Raw genomic sequence first — 24,889 nt, 5'->3', positions numbered from 1 at the left:
GTTCCTTGTTGTCTTGAACTCACTGAAGTCTGACATTTTCCAGTTCTGAGTTTCCAGTTGTTTTGAAGGTGGCAGAAGTCATGTTGGATTGACAGCCTGGCCAATGTTGAATGTGTATCATTTTAAGCTTGGAAAAGAGACCCTTAAACCCAGACTTGGACCCACCCACTCCTCTGAATAGCAGGCTAGTGATTGCTTTGCGATGCTTGCCGTTAGCCACGGATTCCTTCCAAACCACTCATTGCTGAAATTGCAATTTCCAACTTGTTGTGTAATGTTTATGTCCAATAGCCAATGAGCACTGATACGTTTTATCTATAATTTCTCTTCATTATTTCTCATTATATGACAAGGATAGAATAACGATTGTTGACTTGATTCATGATGATGACTGCTAGCTAAGATTTTGAAAGTATGATGTTGACATGATCAGTCCAATCAAAGTTACTGTAGATATAACGTGATTTGACTTCATTTTATCTGTGGCCAATGACCTTGAGCCTTTATGGATGGACACTTCTAATGTAACTCCATGGCATAGTATATGCAATGCCCACAAAAAAAAGTGGGTATACTGCTTGTACCTTAGTATAGCATTCACTACACCACTGGCCCTTTTGTGTTTTACAAAAAAGTGCGCTCTCTCACTTGAGTGTGCTGTTATTATCAAATTAAATCAAATTAATTTATATAGCCCTTCTTACATCAGCTGTTATATCAATGTGCTGTATAGAAACCCAGCCTAAAACCCCAAATAGTAAGCAATGCAGGTGGCTAGGAAAAACTCCCTAGAAAGGCCAAAACCTAGGAAGAAACCTAGAGAGGAACCAGGCTATGAGTGGTGCCAGTCCTCTTCTGGCTGTGTCGGGTGGAGATTATAACAGAACATGGCCAAGATGTTCAAATGTTCATAAATGACCAGCATGGTCAAATAATAATAATCACAGTAGTTGTCGAGGGTGCAACAAGTCAGCACCTCAGGAGTAAATGGCAGTTGGCTTTTCATAGCCGATCATTGAGATTATCTCTACTGCTCCTGCTGTCTCTAGAGAGTTGAAAACAGCAGGTCTGGGACAGGTAGCACGTCCGGTGAACAGGTCAGGGTTCCATAGCCGCAGGCAGAACAGTTGAAACTGGAGCAGCAGCACGGCCAGGTGTACTGAGGACAGCAAGGAGTCATCATGCCAGGTAGTCCCGAGGCATGGTCCTAGGGCTCAGGTCCTCCGAGAGAGAGAAAGAAAGAGAGAAAGAGAGAATTACAGAGGGCATACTTAAGTTCACACAGGACGCGGGATAAGACAGGAGAAATACTCCAGAAATAACAGACTGACCCTAGCCCCCCCGACACATACACTACTGCAGCATTATGGTTGCTGTCATTTCAGAATGAGGTACCGGTCACACACTGAAGGTTCGCCACTGCGCAAACATGTCTGTGATAGATATGAAGGCTGTTAAGATAATGTATTCATGTTTCAAGATTATTTGGTGAAGCGTTTTTATGGAATGGAAGTTGCATAATTCTGTTTTCTACTCTGCTGGTCAAGGGAAGATGTTAAGTCCTCACTGTCCGAGACCGAGTAAAGACCAAGTACAAATGCATCTGACACCGAGACACTATGTAAGTACACATGTATCTGACACCAAGACAAGGCCGATACACTATGTGGTCTCGAGTACCACAACACTGACTGCAGTTACTGCACTTTTACTGCAATTTCAAAACTGCAATCGTATTTTGCAAAGGATACAATCAAGTTATGAAAAACTACTGATTTCCGCTCCAAAAGAATAGCCAGCAATTACACAGAACAATGTTTATTTTATGTGACTTTAGAGCACCAGTCTGCCTACACTAGTCGCTGCTCAACATTCATCACGCTTAAAAAAAATACATCTGCATCCCCTGTCAAAAAATAATTCAGCCATCTCTGACTGCAGCCTAAAGCGCATTTTCTATAAGCCTATTTGCGAGTTAGGGTAGGGTGCAGGCCTCAGAAGGTTGTGGATTGGTTATTAGCAAATGCTGGCAGGTGGTGGTGAAAAAAACAGCTCAAGGTAGGTCACTAAATACTGCTTGTACTTGACTACTGAACACATGTTATAGAAAATGTTATAGAAAATATGAGGCATGTGACAATAGAAATGTTTTGACAATGTTTTCACCTGCTTTTGAATTGGTATGAGTGGGCACTGGAGGGGAAGAAGGAAACCTGTCTGTCCTGCTATGCCACACATTGAGGAATGGTTTGTTTGGGAGTGGAGAAAATGTCATGACACCAAGACAAAGCAAAGCATTCAGAAGGCATGGGATTTTGTAGAATCTTTAAACATGTATTGAATTCTTTCAATTTATTTTGCAAAGTCATCCAGTCACATGGAGTATTTATTTTTATTTTTTTATTTCACCTTTATTTAACCAGGTAGGCTAGTTGAGAACAAGTTCTCATTTACAACTGCGACCTGGCCAATATAAAGCATAGCAGTGTGAACAGACAACACAGAGTTACACATGGAGTAAACAATTAACAAGTCAATAACACAGTAGAAAAAAAGGAGAGTCTATATACATTGTGTGCAAAAGGCATGAGGACGTAGGCGAATAATTACAATTTTGCAGATTAACACTGGAGTGATAAATGATCAGATGGTCATTTACAGGTAGAGATATTGGTGTGCAAAAGAGCAGAAAAGTAAATAAATAAAAACAGTATGGGGATGAGGTAGGTAAAAATGGGTGGGCTATTTACCGATAGACTATGTACAGCTGCAGCGATCGGTTAGCTGCTCAGATAGCAGATGTTTGAAGTTGGTGAGGGAGATAAAAGTCTCCAACTTCAGCGATTTTTGCAATTCGTTCCAGTCACAGGCAGCAGAGAACTGGAACAAAAGGTGGCCAAATAAGGTGTTGGCTTTAGGGATGATCAGTGAGATACACCTGCTGGAGCGCGTGTTACGGGTGGGTGTTGCCATCGTGACCAGTGAACTGAGATAAGGCGGAGCTTTACCTAGCATGGGCTTGTAGATGACCTGGAGCCAGTGGGTCTGGTGACGAATATGTAGCGAGGGCCAGCCGACTAGAGCATACAGGTCGCAGTGGTGGGTGGTATAAGAGTGTGGAAGCAGTTGTTGGAAGTGTTGGAAGCAGTTTTGTAGATGACATCGCCGAAGTCGACGATCGGTAGGATAGTCAGTTTTACTAGGGTAAGTTTGGCGGCGTGAGTGAAGGAGGCTTTGTTGCGGAATAGAAAGCCGACTCTAGATTTGATTTTCGATTGGAGATGTTTGATATGAGTCTGGAAGGAGAGTTTACAGTCTAGCCAGACACCTAGGTACTTATAGATGTCCACATATTCAAGGTCGGAACCATCCAGGGTGGTGATGCTAGTCAGGCGTGCGGGTGCAGGCAGCGAACGGTTGAAAAGCATGCATTTGGTTTTACTAGCGTTTAAGAGCAATTGGAGGCCACGGAAGGAGTGTTGTATGGCATTGAAGCTTACACATTTTCAATTTAAAAAAAGGTTTTACTAGCAAAAAGTGATCAGATATACCTGAATCAGTCAACCCATTTACCGTTAGTACATGGCTAACATTAAAGTAGTACACAGTTCTTCCCAAACAAGGAAATGCTATAGACAAATATCCAATTAACCTAGAAAATAATCCCAATAATGAAAATGTCACACCCTGACCATAGTTTGCTTTGTATGTTTCTATGTTTTGGTTGGTCAGGGTGTGATCTGAGTGGGCATTCTATGTTGGATGTCTTGTTTGTCTATTTCTATGTCTGGCCTGATATGGTTCTCAATCAGAGGCAGGTGTTAGTCATTGTCTCTGATTGGGAACCATATTTCGGTAGCCTGAGTTTCACTGTGTGTTTGTTCCTGTCTCTGTGTTTGCACCAGATCGGACTGTTTTAGGTTTTCACACGTTTGTTGTTTTGTTAGTTTTTCATGTACAGTTTCGTTATTAAAGTACAATGAATAACAACCACGCTGCTTTTTGGTCCGCCTCTACTTCACAACAAGAGAACCGTTACAGAAAACACAAACAATTAGCACATTAAAGCTTTATTTAACTCTATATTGATACTGAACAAAAATATAAACATACGTGCTACAATTTAAAAATATATATATACTGATTTACAGTTCATATAAGGAAATCAGTCAATAGAATACATTAATTAGTCCCTAATCTATGGGTTTCACATGACTGGGCATAGGCCTACCCAATTGGAAGCCAGGCCCAGCCAATCAGAAAGAGTTTTTCCCCCACAAAAGGGTTTTATTACAGACAGAAATATTACAGTGTCATCAGCTGTCCAGGTTGCTGGTCTCAGACAATCCCGCTGGTAAAGAAGCCAAATTCTCTAAAACGATGTTGGAGGTAGCTTATGCTAGAGAAATTAACATTACATTCTCTGGAAACAGTTCTGGTGGACATTTCTGTAGTCAGCATGCCAATTGCATGCTCCTTCAAAACTTGGGACATCTGTGGCATTGTGTTGCGTGACAAAAATACACATTTTAGTGACCTTTTATCCCAAGTACAAGGTGCACGCACCTATGTAATGATCGTGCTGTTTAATCAGCTTCTTGATATGCCACACCTCTCAGGTGGATGGATTATTTTTTTACAAAGGAAAAATGCTCACTAACAGGGATGTACACAAATTTGTGCATTTGAGAGAAATAAGCTTTTTGTGTGTATGTATTATGACACAAGGTGAGACCCAGATGCAGACACAGGAGGCAGATGGTTGGAGTCTTACTGTCACGTCGGCTCCTCTCCTTGTTCAGGCGGCGTTCGGCGGTCCACGTCACCAACTTTCTAGCCATCACCGCTCCATTTTTCATTTATCAATTTGTTTTGTCTTGTTCCCTGCACACCTGACTTTCATTCCACAATCACACTGCATGTATTTATTCCTCTGTTCCCCCTCATGTCTTTGTGTGAAATAGTTTTGTGTTACGTGTCAATTTTGACGTGCTAGACTGGTGTTCGTTATTTCCGTGTTTTCTCACGAAGTAGGTTTATTTGGTTGAACATAATTATTGTGACTGTTTACGCATTTTGCACTTTTGCCAATTGGCTGGAGGTTTCGACGCAGTGGCGTCCATCTCTTGGTTTCTCCTGCCTCAATTAAGTGTGCGCCTGTTCACAACTCTCTGTTATCCTGCACCTGACTTCGCTCCCAGTACGCACACCATTGACACTTACAATATTTATTAATCCAATAGGGTAAATCAAGAGTATGGTCGCGAACAGGCAAAAGGGTCAAAACTAGTCCAAAAGGTACCGAAGCTCAGGCAGAATGATCAGGCATGCGGGAAAGAAGTCTAGAGTCAGGCAGGGGTCAAAACCGGGACGATTATCAAAAAGAGAATAGCAAAATGAGTAAAGGGAAAACCACGCTATTTGACTTGACTAACAAACAAGACGAACTCGCACAGAGAGACAGGAAACACAGGGATAAATACACTGGGGAAAACAAGCGACACCTGGAGGGGGTGGAGACAATAACGAGGACAGGTGAAACTAATCAGGGTGTGACAGTATGGAACATTTCTGTGATCTTTTATATCAGCTCATGAAACATGGGACCAATACTTTATATGTTCTGTTTATATTTTTGTTCTGTATATTAGCAATTCTTGTATTTTGTTTCAATCAAACCGTACACTATATACTGTATACAAAAGCATGTGGACACCCCTTTATATTAGTGGATTCGGCTATTTCAGCTGACCGGTGTATAAAATCGAGCACACAGCCATGCAATATACATAGACACACATTGGCAGTAGAATGGCCTTACTGAAGAACTCAGTGACTTTTAACGTGGCACCTTCATAGAATGCCACCTTTCCAACAAGCCAGTTCATCAAATTTCTGCCCTGCTACAGCTGCCCCATTCAACTATAACTCTGAACCCAAACCGGCTGCGCGCATGCGCTATTGTGCATAAATGTATTTTGTCCCACTACACCAAACGCGATCACGACACGCATGTTCAAATATCAAAACAAACTCTGAACCAATGACATTAATTTGGGGACAAGTCGAAAAGCATTAAACGTGTATGGCAATTTAGCTAGTTAGCTTGCACTTGCTAGCTAATTTGTCCTGGGATATAAACATTGAGTTGTTGTTTTACCTGAAATGCACAAGGTCCTCTACTCTGACAATTAATCCACACATAAAACGGTCAACCAAATCCTTTCTAGTCATCTCTCCTCCTCCAAGGCTTTTTCATCTTAGAACTTATATGGTGATTGGCATTTGCACTTTCATAGTATTACCACAACAACTGGCAAAACAGTTCATCTTTCAATCACCCATGTAGGTATAACCAATGAGGAGGTGGGAGAGGCAGGACTTGCAGCGCGATCTGTCAGAAATAGGAATGACTTCTATTTTAGCCCTAGGCAACGCAGACACTCGTTGGCGCACGCGAGCAGTGTCGGTGCTATAATTGAATAACATATATATATATATATATATATGTATATATATATTTTTCCATGGCCGAGCTGCTGCACACAAGCCTAAGATCATCATGCGCAATGCTACGCGTCGGCTGGAGTGGTGTAAAGCTCACTGCCATTGGACTCTGGAGTAACAGAAACACTTTCTCTGGAGTGATAAATCACGCTTAACCATCTAGCAGTCTGATGGACGAATCTGGGCTTGGCGGATACCAGGAGAACGCTACCTGACCCAATGCATAGTGCCAACTGTAAAGTTTGGTGAAGGAGGAATAATGGGCTGTTTTTCATGGTTCGTGCTAGGCCCCTAAGTTCCAGTGAAGGGAAATCTTAACACTAGAGCATACAATGGCATTGTAGATGATTCTGTACTTTCAACTTTATGGCAATAGTTTGGGGAAGGCCATTTCCTGTTTCAGCATGACAATGCCTCTGTGCACAAAGCGAGATCCATAGAGAAATGGTTTGTCGAGATCAGTGTGGAAGAACTTGACTGGCCTGCACAGAGCCCTGACCTCAACTTCATCGTACACTTTTGGGATGAATTGGAAGACAGACTGCGAGCCAGGCCTAATCTCCCAACATCAGTGCCCAACCTCACTCATGCTCTTGTGGCTTAATGGAAGCAAGTCCCCGCAACAATGTTCCAACATCTAGTGGAAGCCTGCCCAGAAGAGTGGAGACTTACAGTAGCAAAAAGGTGACCAACTCCATATTAATGCCCATGATTTTGGAATGAGATGTTCGACGAGCAGTTGTCCACATGCTTTTGGTTATATAGTGTATATCCTGCCTTGTGGCATGCTCTGTTGAGTTTTGGCACAGGAGAAAAAAATTATTGAATATTCAGCTTCAGCTAACCATCATTACAAATAAGTATTTTTGGTGTAACAGTAATGTTATAGGCCTACTATGCTATGATAATATATTTGGTTCTGTTATTTAAAATGCAAATGAATCATTATGTGATCTTGCATGACATTTATTCACATTTGATCTAACTTTACTGAACCCTGTACCATTTTGAGAAGTGATCATCTTATATTTGTAACAATAATAATGTGATCAGTAGGACTATTAGGTGTAGAAAACAGGTTTCAATGAGTGTTATTTTAAGCGATTGGAGCTCCCTTCATGGTTCTGAAAGGACAGCGCCAGGATCGCACAATGATGTTAAAGAAGTTGAACTAACTTGTGGTGCTGAAAAATAGCTAAAGGCTAGCTGTGCCATTCGGCCAGTTCAGAAACAAACAACAATAATTTGCAGTATAACCTACGACTGTGCGATATAACTATTTGTATGCCATAGCCTAATGTCAATACAAATACATATAACTTAATATCATTGCACTGTTTGCGAGGAGACATTTAGTTGCGAATAGGCATTTGATTGTATTGTCTAACTTACACTGTACCATAAATACGTTTTGATTGAACACATGGTTACAATATACCCTATTACAGAATAAAAGAAAACAGAGAGGTTAACTATCGATTCATAGAATTTATTTTTATAGACTAAACAGGTTATCAAATCAGTGTACCAAGTAGTGAACATAAATCATTACTATGGAGAATTGCAGGAAATTCATAAAACAGACATAAAATCAAGCTTTTGGTGTGGTGTTCTGATTTTTTTTTCACCTTTATTTAACCAGGTTGTCCAGTTGAGAACAAGTTCTCATTTACAACTGCGACCTGGCCAAGATAGTGCTAAGCAGTGCTACACAAACACAGAGTTACACATGGGAATATACAAATGGGAAGTCAATAACACAATAGAAAAGTCTATACACAGTGTGTGCAAACGTTGTAAGATTAGGGAGGTAAGGCAATAAATAGGCCATAGTGGCAAAATAATTACAATCTAGTAATTTAACACTGGAGTGATAGATGTGCAGAAGATGAATGTTCAAGTAGAGATACTGGGGTGCAAAGGAGAGAAAGAAATAACAGTATGGGGATGAGGTAGTTGGGTGGGCAATTTACAGATGGGCTATGTACAGGTGCAATGATCGGTAAGCTGCTCTGACAGCTGATGCTTAAAATTAGTGAGGGAGATATGAGTCTCCAGCTTCAGTTATTTTGCAATTTGTTCCAGTTATAGGCAGCAGAGAACTGCAAGGAAAGGCGGCCAAAGAAGGCTTTGGCTTTGGGGATGACCGGTGAAATATACCTGCTGGAGCGCATGCTAAGGGTGGGTGCTGCTATGGTGACCAGTGAGCTGAGATAAGGCGGGGCTTTACCTAGCAGAGACTTATAGATGACCTAGAGCCAGTGGGTTTTGCGACAAATATGAAGCGAGGGCCAGCCAACAAGAGCATACAGGTCGCAGTGGTGGGTAGTGTATGGGGCTTTGGTGACAAAACGGATGGCATTGTGATAGACTACATCCAATTTGCTGAGTAGAGTGTTGGAGGCTATTTTGTAAATGACGTCGCCAAAGTCAAGGATCGGCAGGATGGTCAGTTTTACGAGGGTATGTTTGGCAGCATGAGTGAAGGATGCTTTGTTGCGGAATAGGACGCCGATTCTAGATTTCATTTTGGATTGGAGATGCTTAATGTGAGTCTGGAAGGAGAGGCAAACACATGGTGAATTTACATTTTTCTTTAACATTCTGATTGGCCAAAGTGGTCAAGCCTGAGACAGGCCTCTGCAGTGCGCTGCAACCTGGTCTCAGAGCATTTAGTTTAATTCTGTTTGTAAATCTGAGACACCCCATTTAGTATGGTATGTATTCATTTGTGGATGTCCATCACCCATTTTGTATGCAATGTTCCGAATGACAATTATATGTAACGTACTATATATTACAAATTTGCAAAAAGTATATGTTACAAATTCTAGCTATGTAGCTAGGTGGCTACCATCTGTCTTATGTAACCATACCAAATGTAACATATCATACTAATTTGAGCGTCCCGGATTTACGTTTACTATGTTATGTCTATTCTATGAGACCAGACTGTGCACACACATAACCTACAGTTCTTCATCATTCAAGTTTCCTTACGTGCTTCTCCGGTGTAGCAGTTGAGTGGAGTCACACACCATGTTCACACCATGTTCGTGGAAAAGAATGATGTCCCAAAGACATCCACACTGCACTGCTTACAGGTCAATGACTGGGCTATGGAACATGGATGAGAGGCAAGAGAAGTTGATGAATCATGTACAATACAATACAAACAATGATTCCGTAGGTACTGTAGATAGGAACACCTGACTGAACATGTGCTTGTCACTTATCACGAATGGCATCAGGTTGAAGAATGCAAGAAAACAGAATGACTTACCCATAACTCACTCAGTAATTAATGATCAAAAGCTGTATGTATATAGAGTAAGATGAGTGGTCTACTCTATTGTATAAATTGATATTATACACATGGTACAGCCCTGAAACCAGGACTGTTCACTGGGTTCTCTCATCTACAAGCTTGCTAATTAAATGTAGTTCAGTCATTACAGTGGAATGAATATCATGTAATTAGTGAATGTAACGCTACCAAAGGAGACTCAATTTGTCATATCAGAACGGCCTAGGTTATCAAAGCACAAGGCTATACCCAAATGCAGACACAGGAGTCAGATGGTTGGAGTCTTAATGTTTATTAATCCAAAAGGGGTAGGCAAGAGAATGGTCATGTACAGGCAAAAAGGTCAAAACCAGTTCAAAATCCAATAGGTACTGAAGGGCAGGCAGATTCAAGGCAGGCAGGATGATCAGGTGGAAAAGTAGTCCAGAGTCAGGCAGTGGACAAAACTGAGAAGACTGGCAAAAGAGAATAGAAAAGGAATACGGGGGAAAACACGCTGGTTGACTTGACTAAACAACCAGACGAACTGGCAGAGAGAGACAGGAAACACATGGATAAATACATGCACCTGGAAGGGGTAGAGACAATCACAGGGACAGGTGAAACAGATCAGGGTGTGACAGTACCCCCCCAGGGACGCCTGCCGTCCTAACTGGGCGCATACTTGGCCGACCGGGGTGTCGGCGGTGGAAATTGGCAATAAGGGCCGGGTCCAAGAAGTCTTTAGCAGGAACCCAGCACCTCACCTCTGGGCTGTAACCCTCCCAGTCAGCCAGGTACTGGAAACCCCTGCCTCATGGTCAAACCCTCAGGAGGCACCTCACCGTATATGCTGGCATGAGTGGTCCGGATGGATGAGGATGGGTGCTGTTGTGAACCAATGCTTCAGGTCCACAAAGGCTTTGTCGACAGCTGGAGACCATTTGATCGATACCTTGGGAGTACCGAGAGGGAGCCCACCAGGGTGCTGTAATCTGAAATGAAACGACGGTAGAAGTTAGCAAAACCAAGAAACCGTTGCAACTGCACCCTGGATGTTGTTTGAGGAAAATCCACCACTGCTTTCACCTTTCCAATATCCATCTGATCATTGACCTCAACAATGACATATCCCAGAAAGGTGATAGTAGAGTGGTGGAACTCACACTTCTCGGCTTTCACGAACAATTGGTTCTCCAGGAGGCGCTGAAGGACCTGTCTGACATGAAGAACATGTTCTTTGGCAGATCGAGAAAAAAACAGGATGTCGTCAAGGTAAACGAAAACAAAACGGTTTAGCATGTCTCGGAGCACATCGTTGACCAAAGCCTGGCGTTGGTGAGTCCAAATGGCATGACCTGGTACTCATAATGTCCACTGGCTGTGTTGAAGGCTTTCTTCCACTCATCCCCCTCGCGTATCCGAACCAGGTGGTAGGCATTCCGAAGGTCCAACTTGGAAAACATGGTGGCCCACTGGAGAGGTTCAAACGCAGAGGAGAGGAGAGGTAGGAGGTAATGATTTTTAACAGTAATGTCGTTAAGTCTCCGGTAGTCAATGCACGGATGCAGGGTCTTGTCCTTCTTCTCCACAAAGAAAAACCCTGCGCCAGCAGGAGATGCAGATGGACGGACAGCCCCAGTGGCCAGAGACTCCTCTATATACTCCTCCATAGCTTTGGTATCTGGTCCGGACAGAGAATACATCCGAACCTGAGGTGGTGTAGTGCCTGGGAGAAAATCAATGGCACAATCACAGGGACGGTGCGGGGGAAGGGAAGTAGCACGTGCCTTACTGAACACTTCCAAGAGGTCATGGTATTCAGTGGGAACAGCAGAGGCATCCACAGTCTTGCTAACATCCCGAGGAAGACGACTTGGGGAAGGCTGTGCTGCTTGAAGGCAGTGGGAATGTCAAAATGGGCTCCAACCCAGGATGGAGCTCGTCGTCCAGTCAATCACAGGATTGTGCTTTTGGAGCCAGGAAAATCCCAAAACAACCAGAACATGGGGAGATGCAATGAGGAACTGTATGGACTCATTGTGATTACCAGAAACCCATAATTGAATGGGCGCAGTACAATAACTTCCCATATAGAGGGGCCGTCCAGTGCCCTGGCATCCATGGGAACAGAGAGAGGCTGAGTGGGAATACCAAGCTCCGAAGCAATAGTGGCATCGATAAAACTCTCATCAGCCCCAGAGTCAATGAGCACTCGGAGAGATTTAGATTGGTCTCCCCACAGCACAAGCACAAAAAAGGGTGTGCGGGTGATGGGAATTAAGGTACTTCCAGTCTAACTCCACATAGTACTGGTACCCACTAGAGACAAGGGTTTCCTAATAGGACATGTCCTGGCTCTCCACAGTACAGACAACAGTTACTATTCATCCTCCGTGAGCATTCCCCAACTGATAACCTAGCGCTTCCCAACTGCATAGGCTCAGGAGTATCAAACTCACCCGTTGTAGATTCACGAGAGGGCTCTGGTGACTTCGAATCCTCTCGGAAAAGCTGCCTTCGGAAACTTCCGGATTCTTTCGGAAGGTGAACGAGCCATAGTGGGTGTACGAGTGTGCCGGAGACCAGACCTCCTCCCACTCCTGCGATTTTAATGGTTAGGGCGATAAGGGAGTCAAGGTCCACCGGTAATTCCCGAGCAGCTAGCTCATAATTTACCTCCTCAGATAATCCGTGCAGAAAAGTATCGAAAAGAGACTTCGGATTCCCGGCACTCTCGGCAGCCAAAATGGAGTTGGAGTTGACGTAAGTCAAACAGTTTACTGGCTGCCTTTCTCCCGGATACCGGAGACTCAAATACCTTTCTCAACTCATAAATTCCCCCAGATGACCACAAATGCATTGTTGCTCCCAAACTGTTGTAGCCCAGGAGAGCACCCTTCCCGACATTAGCGTAATTATATGCGCTATCTTCAATCGGTCTGAAGGAAATGAAGATGGCTGTAGCTCAAAAATAAGCGAGCAATGAGAAAGAACCCAGGCTGGTACTATGACTCCCCGAATATTGCTCCGATGGTGGTGAGCAGGGTTCTCAGGGAGCCGGGATAGACTGTACTAACTCACCACAGATAGGGAAAAATGACTGGGTGATTGGGTTTTTTCCCATGAGGTGGCAGGCAGCCTCTGAGCTAACTCCCTGATTTGCTCCATAATAGCCTTTAACCCATAGTCGTGGAGTTCTGTCAAGGACCTGAGACCTTCCAAAAGGCCCTGTAACAAATCCTCATGTCTGCCAATGGTGGCTCCCTGCAGGGAGACAGCTTGGTGGGGCTGGTCCAAGTCTGCTGGGTCTGTCATGGCCAGTTCGTACTATCAAGGCACAAGGCGAGACCCAGATGCAGACACATGAGGCAGATGGTTGGAGTCTTACAATGTTTATTAATCCAAAAGGGGTAGGCAAGAGAATGGTCGTGTACAGGCAAAAAGGTCAAAACCAGTTCAGAGTCCAATAGGTACCGAGGGGCAGGCAGATTCAAGGTCAGGGCAGGCAGGATGATCAGGCAAGCGGAAAAGTAGTCCAGAGTCAGCCAGAGTCAGAGCGGGTTGTGAAGAAATCGCGACAGCTCCTTTTCCCCCTCAGGAGGTTGAAAAGATCTGGCATGGGCCCTCCAATCCTCAAATTTGATTGCATCACTGCTTGGTATGGCAATAGCACCGTCCTCGATCACATGGCACTACAGAGGGTGGTGCGTACAGCCCAGTACATCACTGGGGCTGAGCTCCCTGTCATCTATATTAGGGGGTGTATGATAGCTTCAGGTGTATTGATGGGGGGAGGGGGGGGCGAGAGCTCCCCGATGGCTCTATGTAATACTGAGCACACTATACGTTTTTGTGCGTGTAGATATGGTTGGCCTTGTTCAATGCAGCCGTTTGATGTCTTTATGCAATGTTCCTATTTGCGGATTCATTGCTAAATGTAGTAACCTGGTATATTTATGTTACCAATAGATGGCAGTATTGACTCAAGACGGAGGTTTGCTTTACGCTGTCCGTAGCCGTTTTCTATGTCTGCCATATATAAACATGCTTGAGAAAGCATCATGTAGCTTACGCCAGGTGCATTCTGGGAATGTTATTCTAAGTTACAATTAAATACTAAAACGTACTTACGTGTCTGGTGTCATAAATCTAAGAAGCATCTTAAGGTACTACACTAAATATACAAGCTGACAATAAAATTATAGTCTCTGAAAGACTACAGCTTGTGTGGGCCTGTGCTTCCTGCTCTGGTCCTGTCCCTTTTTTGAAGGGGAGGCGGACACTAGCAACAACACAATCCTGAAAGTACTGACTAGACCGCACTGGTTTAAAGTGATTCCTCTCATCAACACACATTTGACAGTGTACCTTTTTATTTATGTTCTAGTTAACTTTAGTGTATCTACTGAAACTCATATTGTGTATCGCTAACATATTATTGTGTTACAGTGTGAGAAATCAAATTATTTTTCTAACTTAAGTAGCTAGCTAGGTAACAGTGTCTAACCCCATTCCGTACAAATTTGCGCAACAGCGGCATTCAAACGAGGCTGCAATGAAAACGAGTGTGAACTACATTTCTCTTCAAGGGTTGATTGACATGGTAATGGCCTGATTGTATAGGAGAAAAGTTGAGAAAACTGACCCCTCTGACGCTGTACGTTAAATTATGATGGGTCATTATGCAACTCATTCTGTGTCGTACAGCCTCTTTCCAACAGGCGCTTCTCACGCAGATTAAAACCAAGAAAGGGACAGGGACAAGGGTAAGGGGGATATGTAGTCAGTTGTACAACTGAATGCATTAATTTTTTGAGTCAACACTGCAAGCCATCATGACTCTCAAAATCCGCGACAGCCGCTGTTCACTTCTGAAAACTTTAGCACCACCCTAAAAACCCGATTCAAATTCGATACAAACCTTCAAATAGGTGTAATGGGAATTTTAATGTTAGTGCTTTTCTTATAACCAATTTCTCTGTTCATGCAAGTGTTTGACTGAACAAATCCTCCTCTTCTCAGTAGCTGCAATTTGGCAGTATGCTCAGGCCGTTGAGAACAAACTTAAGATATCTCAGTTCCAAGGTGTCAGCTTAGAGAGGAGAAGCCTCGTGAGGTGTTGGTCTGTCACATGTTATGAAACAGTATTAGTCGATTGTGTGAATGAAACAAAACGGTAATCATTAATGAATTATGCTAAATCATGCAAATATAACTTGTCTGTGTATAGCCGTATATAAGACAACTGCTGGGTCTGCCCAGGGAGAGTTCCTGATTGACATGTGTACTATGGTGCGTTGAGCTGGTTGGAACCTCTCCAGCGCGCTGACAATAAACATTGATTAATTTAAGATTGACTTTGAATGTCCCTGTGTAAGACTTTTAACACAACATAAGTACAATTGAAGTCGAAAGTTTACATACACTTAGGTTGGAGTCATTAAAACTCGTTTTTCAACCACTCCACAAATTTCTTGTTAAAAAACTATAGTTTTGGCATGTCGGTTAGGACATCTACTTTGTGCATGACACAAGTAATTTTTCCAACAATTGTTTACAGACATATTATTTAACTTAAAATGAACTGTATCACAATTCCAGTTGGTCAGAAGTTTACATACACTAAGTTGACTGTGCCTTCGAACAGCTTGGAAAATTTAAGAAAATGATGTCATGGCTTTAGAAGCTTCTGATAGGCTAATTGACATAATTTGAGTAAAATGGAGGTGTACCTGTGGATTTATTTCAAGGCCTACCTTCAAACTCAGTGCCTCTTTTGCTTGACATCATGGGAAAATCAAAAGAAATCAGCCAAGACCTCCTTTGGAGCAATTTCCAATCAGAGATTTATTGTATCTTGATTGTAAAACCTTTTCTCTTTTTAGACTTAGATATGGCTACTAAACAGCAAGTTACAACGGGTAAACAACCAGCTAGGTTCACCAGCAAATGTTAACACATGACAGGAGTTTAGCTAGTTAGCCTGGCACCTGCTAACTTGTTATACGCCATGCCTTGATTTTGTAACTTGTTAGTAAACATGTACAATCAGCTCCTGTAAATAATTTTACTAGCTACCTATGTAACATAATTGACGAGGGTTGACATTTGTTATCATTATGAACGTGGATGCATTTGAATCTCATCAAATTATAGTCATGACGCCAGATAGGATTCAGAACAGATGTAAATAACAATTATTAGCTATCCAGCAAGATAGCTCGCTAAGTTTACTAGCTAAAAGTGAAACAATAATACCCCAATTTACTGTTGTAAATCTCAAACGGATTATTACAATTACTACTAATATTAAAAAAATATTTGCCTAAGCATGCTTGATAGACATGGCTGTAGCTAGATACTGTCTGCCTACCTACCTAGGTAAATTTGTACGGTCTGGTCACTGTGCAAAGGTTGAAGGTTGTGCAATATTTATTTCTATTAGGGTAGATATTGTTCTAAATGTAATGTCTGTGCCTGTGCACATGTATGCATGTTAAACTATTTTACTCTAATGTTGATGTTATGCTAGCACAGTTCAACTGTCGTTCAAACTGTACAATAGAGCATAATATATTACCATGTTGTCACGGTCTGGTCTTAGTATTTTGTGTTTTCTTTATTATTTTGGTCAGGCCAGGGTGTGACATGGGTTTATTTATGTGGTGTGTTTTGTCTTGGGGTTTTCGTAGGTATTGGGATTGTGGTTTAGTGGGGTTCTCTAGCAAAGTCTATGGCTGTCTGGAGTGGTTCTCAATCAGAGGCAGGTGTTTATCGTTGTCTCTGATTGGGAACCATATTTAGGCAGCCATATTCTTTGAGTGTTTTGTGGGTGATTGTTCCTGTCTCTGTGTTAGTTTGCACCAGCATAGGCTGTTTCGGTTTTCATGTTACGTTTATTGTTTTTGTATTGTTCATGTTTATTCGGTTATTAAACATGTATCAAAATTACTACGCTGCATTTTGGTCCGACTCTCCTTCACCGCAAGAAAACCGTAACACATGTGGTGCCTGGGCTTCTTCCTGGAGTGAATTCTACATGGATAGAAACATAAATATTTTGCCTGCGTGTGTCATTGTAGCACAACTGTATCCCGTGAACTACAGACGTTGGTGGCACCTTAATTGGGTAGAACAGGTTTGTGGTAATGACTGGAGCGGAATTGGTGGAATGGTATCAAATATATCAAACACATGGTTTGCAGGTGAACTGTATCCTTCTCGATGGATTGGACAATATGCTGGATTTTAAACAGAAGATGACTCAAGAGGAGCTGAAGGGTAGTTTGATCATGGCAACACTCCTCCCACAGCTGTACAAGTATTCCCTGAACTTTACTACACTGATCATACTGTATTTTCTTACTGTATGTTTCTTTGTGAATGGCAATTTCATTATGACCAACTCTACCATCATCTGCTGATCATCATCTGATGTAACACCAGATAATGTGATTTAGCCACATATTTTTTAGTTTCCATTACTGGGAGTTAGAGGATAGGTACTGTTTGGTATAGCACAGTGAATTTCCGTCCAACCTTAGCGATACTGTCTTCTTCCTCGATTTGTGGAAACAGGAGTTTCATGTGGACAGGTATCTTTTGTACAGGTAACGAGTTCAAACAGGTGCAGTTAATACAGGTAATGAGTGGACAGGAGGGATTCTTAAAGAAAAACTAACAGGTCTGTGAGAGCCGGAATTCTTACTGGTTGGTAGGTGATCAAATACTAATGTCATGCAATAAAATGCAAATGAATTACTTAAAAATCATACAATGTGATTTTCTGGATTTTTGTTTTAGATTCCGTCTCTCACAGTTGAAGTGTACCTATGATAAAAATTACAGACCTCTACATGCTTTGTAAGTAGGAAAAGCTGCAAAATTGGCAGTGTATCAAATACTTGTTCTCCCCACTGTACATGGACACACATTATTTGTTTAATGCCAGTGGCAGGTCATTGGTAAAAATAGAAAAGAGTAGAGGGCCTAGAGAGCTGCCCTGTGGTACAACACACTTTACATGTTTGACATTAGAGAAGCTTCCGTTAAAGAAAACCCTCTGAGTTCTATTAGATAGATAGCTCTGAATCCGCAATATGGCAGAGCTTGAAAAGCCATAACACATACGGTTTTTATGGTTATGGTCAATACTTTCAACGGCTGCACTAATATCTAACAGTACAGCTCCCACAGTCTTCTTATTACCAATTTCTTTCAACCAATGTATGCTGATGATTCAGTCATTTGTATGAGTGCCCTTCTCTATAAGCATGCTGAAAGTCTGTGGTTAATAAGAGCTGGCAGCAAGCTTAAAGGTCTGCTGTTAGAACCAGTAAAGGACGCTTTACCACTCTTGGGTATCGGAATTCTTTGGCTTGCCTCCAGGCCTGAGGACAAAGACTTTCCTCTAGGCTCAGATTAAAAGCATGACAGGAGAGGCTACAGAGTCAGCTACCATCCTCAGCAGCTTTCCATCTAAGTTGTCAATTCCAGGAAGTTTGTCATTATTGATCTATGGCACATTCAATCTTCGGGGAAGATTGAAAACAACAAACAGTAGGGCTCTAGACAGCCACAAACCCGGGACAATCTGTTGTCCCAGCCACAATGGCTAACCGCGTCACAGGCCGCGTTCAAGAAAACCCCGCTAGCTTGATATGCAACTGGCTAGCTGCGATGCCAAATAGCTCCTCAGACCCGTCCTTGGTCAACAGGATCACTGCAAAGAGACAAGCAGTCCTAGCAACTGAGGCCAACTGCATCGCGGGATCCAAACTAAGAAGCTAGCTAGCTACCAAGAACTTTGGTATAGGTGTCAACAGATTGGGACCTACAGTGCCTTGCGAAAGTATTCGGCCCCCTTGAACTTTGCGACCTTTTGCCACATTTCAGGCTTCAAACATAAAGATATAAAACTGTATGTTTTTGTGAAGAATCAACAACTAGTGGGACACAATCATGAAGTGGAACGACATTTATTGGATATTTCAAACTTTTTTAACAAATCAAAAACTGAAAAATTGGGCGTGCAAAATTATTCAGCCCCTTTACTTTCAGTGCAGCAAACTCTCTCCAGAAGTTCAGTGAGGATCTCTGAATGATCCAATGTTGACCTAAATGACTAATGATGATAAATACAATCCACCTGTGTGTAATCAAGTCTTCGTATAAATGCACCTGCACTGTAATAGTCTCAGAGGTCCGTTAAAAGCGCAGAGAGCATCATGAAGAACAAGGAACACACCAGGCAGGTCCGAGATACTGTTGTGAAGAAGTTTAAAGCTGGATTTGGATACAAAAAGATTTCCCAAGCTTTAAACATCCCAAGGAGCACTGTGCAAGTGATAATATTGAAATGGAAGGAGTATCAGACCACTGCAAATCTACCAAGACCTGGCCGTCCCTCTAAACTTTCAGCTCATACAAGGAGAAGACTGATCAGAGATGCAGCCAAGAGACCCATGATCACTCTGGATGAACTGCAGAGATCTACAGCTGAGGTGGGAGACTCTGTCCATAGGACAACAATCAGTCGTATATTGCACAAATCTGGCCTTTATGGAAGAGTGGCAAGAAGAAAGCCATTTCTTAAAGATATCCATAAAAAGTGTCGTTTAAAGTTTGCCACAAGCCACCTGGGAGACACACCAAACATGTGGAAGAAGGTGCTCTGGTCAGATGAAACCAAAATTGAACTTTTTGGCAACAATGCAAAACGTTATGTTTGGCGTAAAAGCAACACAGCTGAACACACCATCCCCACTGTCAAACATGGTGGTGGCAGCATCGTGGTTTGGGCCTGCTTTTCTTCAGCAGGGACAGGGAAGATGGTTAAAATTGATGGGAAGATGGATGGAGCCAAATACAGGACCATTCTGGAAGAAAACCTGATGGAGTCTGCAAAAGACCTGAGACTGGGACGGAGATTTGTCTTCCAACAAGACAATGATCCAAAACATAAAGCAAAATCTACAATGGAATGGTTCAAAAATAAACATATCCAGGTGTTAGAATGGCCAAGTCAAAGTCCAGACCTGAATCCAATCGAGAATCTGTGGAAAGAACTGAAAACTGCTGTTCACAAATGCTCTCCATCCAACCTCACTGAGCTCGAGCTGTTTTGCAAGGAGGAATGGGAAAACATTTCAGTCTCTCGATGTGCAAAACTGATAGAGACATACCCTTACAGCTGTAATCGCAGCAAAAGGTGGCGCTACAAAGTATTAACTTAAGGGGGCTGAATAATTTTGCACGCCCAATTTTTCAGTTTTTGATTTGTTAAAAAAGTTTGAAATATCAAATAAATGTCGTTCCACTTCATGATTGTGTCCCACTTGTTGTTGATTCTTCACAAAAAAATACAGTTTTATATCTTTATGTTTGAAGCCTGAAATGTGGCAAAAGGTCGCAAAGTTCAAGGGGGCCGAATACTTTCGCAAGGCACTGTAAGTGTTGAGGCAGACTAGTGTATTGTTTAGGGACAATGAGGGACATTGGGAGCTGCTTTTAAGAAGATCAGTCAACAAAATGAAAGGGCTGGGGGTCTATAGAAGGTGTAAAGTAAAGGCAATTCTTACACAGTATGGCACCTTTCAATTGTTCTCATACACAACAATACATTTGCTGTCTCTCTAAGCACAACCCTGCACAACTAAAATCCCCTTTGTCATGTCAAAGACATATCTGTAAACGTCCCGCAGCCCAATGACTTTGACAGATCATTCTTGTCAGTAGTTGCCCTTGGCAGAGGATTCTTTTAGACATGTCTTTGTATTGTGTTTTGAGAATCTGTCAGCCCTGCTCCTGCTCCCCCTCCCTGGCACTCGAGGGTGCCAGGCTGCCCATCATTGCGCACACCTGTCACCATATTTACGTGCATCAGCACTTCTTTGGACTCACCTGGACTCCATGACTTTGTTGATTGCCCCTCCTATATTTGTCTGTTCCTCAGTTTGATCCTCGTGTCAGTATTAATGTTGTTTTGTTTCCACTGTCCTGACGCTTTCCTTGTTTTGTTTCATGACGGTTATTTATCAAATATTCACTCCATGTACTTACTTCTCGTCTCCCAGCATCTGTCTTCACAGAATGCTGACACCAATATTGAAAGCATCAGGGAGTGTTTTTGGTTGTTTTGGTTGGTGATGTCGGTTCCGGGTGCCGCTGCCGAAGAAACTTGGGGTTTCTCAGCTGGCTTGTCAGGCTTCAACACCTTAGCTGGCTCGAGAGGTTTCCTTGCCTTGGTTGGCTCGGCAGGCTCCCATCCCAAGTCATGCTTCAGCCAGCTCGTCAGACTCCCACTCCTCAGCCGGCTCGTCAGGCTCCCACACCTCAGCCGGCTCGTCAGGCTCCCTCGCCTCAACCGGTTCATCAGGCCCGCACGCCTCAGCCGGCTCGTCGGGCTGCCACTTCGCCATCATTACACACACCTGTCATCATCGTTACGCAGATCAGCACTTTTTTGGACTCACCTGGACTCCATTACTTTGTTAATTGGCCCTTCTATATCTGTCTGTTCCTCAGTTTGATCCCTGCGTTGTCATTAATGTCGTTTTGTTTCCCCTGTCCAGACGCTGTCCTTGTTTTGTTTCATGTCGGTTATTTATTAAATATTCATTCCCTGTACTTGCTTCTCATCTCCCAGCGTCTGTCCTCACACAATTTGCAGATTGAATGAGAATGAGGTAGTTGTGTCATTACTCTTATATACCTTTCAGTGTCCCTTGCTGGTTTTTGTCCCACAATCTTGTTGTGTTCCATAACCGCAAGGTGTGTCCCCTCTCTCATGCTCGTGTACCCCAAATTCTGCTGCTTTGGGATAACCTTTCAGCAGGGCATTGTGGAATGATTCCAGATACCTGAGTTTAACTACGAGAAAAGGGGTAGACTAAATTGATTACATAGTCTGGAAGGTATTCTGTGGACCTAAGGCTACATCTAACCACCTTGAGGCCGATACGTAAGCATATTAAATATCAGTGATACTATCAAGAGCAGTGTGCGGTTTCCTTTTTCCTTCAACTACATCTAACCACCTGAAACCCCATAACACGAACACAAACCCATGCAAACAATACCCAATTCATATTTATGCCATACTTACTGTAAATTACAAGCCATCAGCTTGTAAATATTTTTGCCAACTTACCTGCAGAGCTAGGGGTTGGAAGCACATGCTGGTGGAATCAGATTCTGCACCACCTACGACAAAACACACAACAGTACAGAATATAACCACCCCAATAATTGTATTGATCTACAATGCATTTGGAAAGTATTCAGACCCCTTGACATTTTCCACATTTTGTTACATTACAGCCGTATTCTAAAATTGATTAAAATGTCCTGCGTTGTCTTGGCTGTGTGTTTAGGGTCATTGTCCTGTTGGAAGGTGAAGCCCTGGAGCAGGTTTTCATCAAGGATCTCTCTGTATTTTTCTCTGTTCATCTTTCCCTCGATCCCTCGATCCTGACTAGTCTCTGACTAGTCCCCTGCCGCTAAAAAACATCAATCAGAGCACGACAATTGAATCTATTTTAGAATAAGGCTGTAATGTTTGGAGTCCATCTGTCGTAAATTCAATTAATTTGACATGATTTGGAAAGGCACACAGCTGTCTACATATAAGGTCCCACAGTTGACTGTGCAAGAGCAAAAACCAAGCCATGAGGTCGAAGGAATTGTCCGAAGACCTCCGAGACAGGATTGTGTTGAGGCACAAATCTGGGGAAGGGTCTGCAGAATTGAAGGTCCCCAAGAACACAGTGGCCTCCATCATTCTTAAATGGAAGATGTTTGGAACCACCAAGACTCTTCCTAGTGCTGGCCGCCCGACCAAACTGAGCAAACATGTGAGAAGTAGCTTGGTCAGAGAAAGACTAATAACCCTATGGTCACTCTGACAGAGCTCTAGAGTTCCTCTGTGGAGATGGGAGAACCTTCCAGAAGGACAACCATCTCTGCAACACTGCGCCAATCAGGCCTTTATGGTAGTGTGACGACCATCCCACTCTGTCTGCCGTATTCTTTCTCTTTTCTCTTGTTTTCCTTATTAGGATGTCGGTGGGAGGGTCATCAGCGAAATGGGACACACCTGGGCCTGAGTGTATCCCTGGATAAATACACCTTTTCTCCATTCATTGAGTAGACTCTCTCCATGCAGAAACACGGTTTGATTTTGGTTGTGGCAATTTTGTGGCCGGTTTGTTTGTTTGCTTGCTTTGGTATCTTTCAACACTCCTTATTATCACCTATACATGCAACCAGTCACTTACGCTACTGATTACTGACTACACACACCATTGTTAATTGTATATAGGTTACCTCAGTTAATAAATATATTTTTGTTATTCCTTATCCCCATGTTGTCTCACTTTCTGTTACGGGCTTTCGAGCCAGTTCCTGACAAGAGTGGCCAAACGGAAGCCACCCCTCAGTCAAAGCTTGGAGTTTGCCAAAAGGCACCTAAGGACTCTCAGACCATGAGAAACCAGATTCTCTGGTCTGATGAAACCAAGATTGAACTCTTTGGCCTGAATGCCAAGCGTCACGTCTGGAGGAAACCTGGCACCATCCCTACGGTGAAGCATGGTGATGGCAGCATCATGCTGTGGGGATGTTTTTCAGCGGCAGGGAATGGGAAACTAGTCATGATTGAGTCAAAGATGAAAAGGGCAAAGTTCAGAGAGATCCTTTAGGAAAACCTGCTCCAAAGTGCTCAGGACCTCAGAATGGGGGCAAAGTTTCACCTTCTAACAGAACAATGACCCTAGATGTCTAGAAATGTACACGTTTTGTGCTCTTGTAGGAAGCAATCACTGCATATGCATCCAATAAGGTTTGTAGAGTCACAATAGGGGTATTGCTGACTACAAATTATATTTAACTGGGCTAATGACTCACTAATTAGCAAAGGATATTAACAAAATGTGCACACCTCGCCACATGTAGCTCTCGCTATGATCTCAAAACAAGCGCATCTACTCATGACCGCTCATGCTGTAAACACAGTTCAGTTCATAGTAAATGGCACAGATCTATATATGGAAATGGTCTACCTGCATATAGGCCTACTGCAGCTCTGACTTGATTTTGCCGCACTGGTCAGTGTAGAGTACATAGAGATTAAAGAAATAGAATCCTACTCCGATGCCTTCTGCCTACAACATCTATTGCATAGTTTGTTTTGTATAGTAAGTTTTGCATAGTTCGTTTTGTTTTTGGTATGTTGCATTGAAAGTCGCTAATATTGCGTTGATTCGATTACACTTGCCACAGTAAAGGGAAACATTGATAGTGTTAACAGGGAAAACTTTAGAAAGTTGAGTGAAGTTCAGTCTTGTGCTGCTGATATTTCTTCTGCTCTGCAGTCCTGGGGAGCTGGGTGGCAGTCTCAGGCTAATGCGCCCACGCAGCTTAGAAAGAACAGGATTATCTGTAATCATGGTATCATCCACGTTATTAATTAACACAATACACTAATTACTATTAATTTCTATTGGGCACAACATAATTCAAAACACAACCACAACAAACGGCATATGCATCCAACGAGATTTGTAGAGTCACAAGCATGATCTAGTCGTTGCGTTCTAGGAATATGGGATCAAATAGGCAACATAACGTTTGAAAACTTTAATACACATAAGTGAATTGGTCCAAATACTTATCACCTTCAAATGGTGGGACTAGATACATAAAGTGCTTTCATTTCCAAACGGTAAAACAGATATGTATGAAAATACGCTCAAATAAAAGGTGCCGTTCTGTACTGTCGGCTCAAATGAAACATTTGATTTAAAATCTAAAATGCTGTAGTATAGAGTCAAATAAAGATGTTAATCTTCACTGTCCAAACACATATGTAGGGGACTGTACCATCATCCCACATCAACAATTTATAGCCTTAGAAAATACAATCACAGAGTACAGAATTTGCTATTAAACCTTAAATCATCAAAACTCATCAAATCACAACCTATTACTGTATCTGTCTTTGAATATTGCCTTAGCAACAAATGATCTGATAGGACTTACCCACTGTTATGAAGACCACCAGGACAGAAAGCCCCCTGTGAAAATGGAGTTCCT

At 42.6% G+C, this 24,889-nt stretch overlaps 1 long non-coding RNA gene across 1 annotated transcript in view; it reads left to right on the top strand.

The window, feature by feature from the left end:
- The first annotated feature begins 2,042 nt into the window (after positions 1-2,042).
- The window catches only part of LOC139392398 (uncharacterized), a 63,479-nt gene continuing 40,632 nt past the window's right edge, over positions 2,043-24,889 (top strand). Inside the window, exon 1 of the long non-coding RNA XR_011629667.1 lies at positions 2,043-2,058. This is a non-coding gene — a long non-coding RNA (uncharacterized lncRNA). The remainder of the gene's footprint in view (positions 2,059-24,889) is intronic.

This window comes from Oncorhynchus clarkii, chromosome 32 (assembly GCF_045791955.1).
Source record: "Oncorhynchus clarkii lewisi isolate Uvic-CL-2024 chromosome 32, UVic_Ocla_1.0, whole genome shotgun sequence".
NCBI classification, from domain to species: domain Eukaryota; kingdom Metazoa; phylum Chordata; class Actinopteri; order Salmoniformes; family Salmonidae; genus Oncorhynchus; species Oncorhynchus clarkii.
This window is presented reverse-complemented; position numbering and strand designations above follow the sequence as displayed.